The sequence below is a fragment of the Octopus bimaculoides genome, chromosome 4, assembly GCF_001194135.2.
Source record: "Octopus bimaculoides isolate UCB-OBI-ISO-001 chromosome 4, ASM119413v2, whole genome shotgun sequence".
NCBI classification, from domain to species: Eukaryota; Metazoa; Mollusca; class Cephalopoda; order Octopoda; family Octopodidae; genus Octopus; species Octopus bimaculoides.
Window position 1 is genome coordinate 62415669 of NC_068984.1, and position 3344 is coordinate 62419012.

Sequence of the window (3344 nt, forward strand, 5' to 3'; positions counted from 1 at the left end):
ACATACATATATATATACATGGATATATATATATACATATATATATATATACATATATATACATATATACATATACATATATACATACACACACATATATATATATATATATATATATATATATATATATATATATACGCATACATATATGTACCTGTGTATATAGACACGCAATAGGCTTCTTTCAGTTTCCGTCTACCGAATTCACTGACAAGGCTTTGGCGTGCCTGGTGTTTTATTAGAAGAGACTCGCAAATTTCTTACCGCAAGCTGTGCCTTCTTACATTGCACACCATCATACACATATATACAATATTGCGCACATACTTACTTTATACACACACATACATATATGGCTGAAGAGAATCTTTGTGTCGACTAATTACTTGAAAAATTTATTAGACTTAACAACAGAAAAATGTGATAGGCAAAATCGCATATGATTATTATTATTATCATAAAAACCAGACACGATATTGCTGCCTTGAGATTGTGCTTACGAATTAGTGTTCGTTACTGAAACTTGTTGATTAATTATAAACATATATATTTCGGTAGGTTCTTTCTAAAATGTGACATTGTCTCAAATAATCTACTCTTGGACTGATTGACTGAGGAGCTCTCGAAGGGAATTAAATTGGTTTTCTTGACAAATAATAAAATATTCTTGTCTGCAATGTCGACATTAAATTAATGACAAAAAATAAAACGCTTCTCAAAACGACAGATCTTCTATTCACCTCACGCATATACATCATAACAACAACAACAACAACAACAACGACAACAACAACAACAACAATAATAATAATAATAATAATAATAATAATAATAATAATAATAATAATAATAATAATAATAATAATAATAATAATAATAATCAGAAGAAGAAGCCTATAGCAATTACCCCACTTTTCAGAATTCTTTATTTAGTTTTGTGCCACAGAGGACAGATTATTTCATACCTCATACGGGGATAGAAATTGCTTAGAGGTTGAAAACGAGAATGATATTTTAAGTAATTCATGTTATTGCCGAACAGAAAAATGAAGTGGTGTCAGTTTATATAAAAATAAATATCTATTGCAAATCTTGATATAGGTTTATGTAAGTTGTGTATACCACACATACACACACACACACACACACACTCACACACACACATGCACGCACACACACATACATATTCATACGTAAATTCATATACCTATGTGCACAATTGCAAAAAGAACACACAGAGACACACATACATGCACATGCATACACACACGCGCATACACACACTTACATGCATGCATCATCTCACATTCGTAAACTAGAAGAACACTCATAAAACTATATTTATTATTCTTATTCACTATGTGACTTAGTGTCAAATCTCTCCCCCTCTCTCTCTCTCTCTCTTAAATTCTATGTAAACTTGTGAAGTCAGACAATGTCAGACAAGCTTTTCTCTTTCTCTCACTCTCTGTGCCTTTCATTTTCTGTCTCAAAGAGAAAGACAGAGAGAGAGAGAGAGCAATAAAGAAAGAGAGAAGGGATAATGGTGGTACATGCAAATTCTTTTTCATTTCTCTTTCTCTCTTTGGGAATTTCTATGAATGATTTCTTTTTTTTTTCCTTTCCGTCTTTTCTGGCTTTGCTACCTTCGTTTTTGGGACCTGAGTCTTTGTCGGTGAGTCTGCCTTTTTAGTTCTTTTTCTCGAAACCGTCTGGAATCCTTCGTTTACATTTTGTGTACTTGCTTCTTCTTCACTATCGATGATCTGCTCTAACGTTGGCTGGTACAACGTGGTCGCTCCTTCGTTGATGGCCACTTTGGCTGGGAGTGCCTTCTCTTGAATGGGTGCCCTCCTGGTAACGGCCTCCGTGGCCTGGAGTGCACCCTCTTTGATTTTGACTGAGGTTGTCTCTTTCTTCGCCTCCTCCTTGTCAACGTGTACACCCTCTTTTTTCCGGATGATTTTTACCTTTTTTTGTTGTAGAACTCCCCTCATGAGGGTCAGCTTACTTGGAGGTGGTAGTGTTAGACCGGTTCATCTCATTTTTATTTTCTGGGCACTTCTCTTTTATGTGTCCTTTTTTGCCACATTTATAACAGTGTAGCTTCCTGCCCTCTACGTGGATGGGGGTATTTATGTCCTCCATGACGATTACCTCAGGCAGTTCCTCGAGGTCATTTATGGTAACTTGGGCCAGGATCTCGAGGGTCTGGCCTCGACAATTTTGTGGTCCGTCTTTTGATATTTGTATTATTTTTATTTTCTCTTCTCCTTTGTACAATAGTGTAGCCACAATCCATCCCACCTCTACCTTAGGGGGAATATTTTAAATTTTGATTCGAGACGTCCTTCGCCCCAAATATAGGGGCAACAACAAAATATTTCCACTTTGCAAGGTTCGAGTCGATATTCCCTTGCACGTTCCGTCGACTCGAACTACACTTCTGTTGTGGCGAATTTACTCCCTCTTGTTAAGTATTGTTAAGTATTTGATTTCTTTCAATGTCGCACTGAAACATTTTTCAATGGTGCTCTCTTCCAGGTGTTCAAACTTCTTGCTTTCTGCATTGTAGCTCATATAAATGATAGTTCTTTCTTTGATCATGTTTTTTAGTTCATTGAGTGGTGTTATTTTTGCCTCTCCATTGCTTTCGGTTACCATCCCGAAAAATGTTTGAATTTCTTCAATTTTTAGTACTATTTGTTCGCGACCGCCAACGGCTGAAGTGAAATTCAAATTAGAATTTTCTTCCATCGAAGACATTTTTGGTTCACACAGTTTTACACAAAAACAATGCCATATGAAATATAATTATAATTTTTCATGATAGTTTTCACAAAAATTCCTTCCCCCAAAGGGAGAGGATCACGGTTCACAATACACAGAAATTTATAACAACGTTTCCCAATGGGAAGACAATACACAAAATAATCAACGTAACGATAATTTAACAATAACAACAGACCTTACGGCGCATCGATATTAACACAAAACGCAAATCCAGACTGGAGGTGCAAGACCACGATGTCCTAACATATAAGCACGAGGCTTGTTTCTATGTATTGCTTTGTATTTATGTGTTAATCTTGGCTTTCCTGCTGATGATAGCTGGCCTAGCACATTATTTTATTTTGCTAAAAATAGCTTGAAACCTTGGTTCAGCAAATAGAAGGTAAATATTTTTATTTTTCATTCCCTTTCGAAATGATCCCTAATTGTCGTTTGGAGTTTGACTGCTCCTTCTAGCGGGTTAGATGTCCTATTATGGACGTCTCTCTCATGTGTTTAAATGTACACTGTATATATTTATATATATATATATATATATATATATATATATA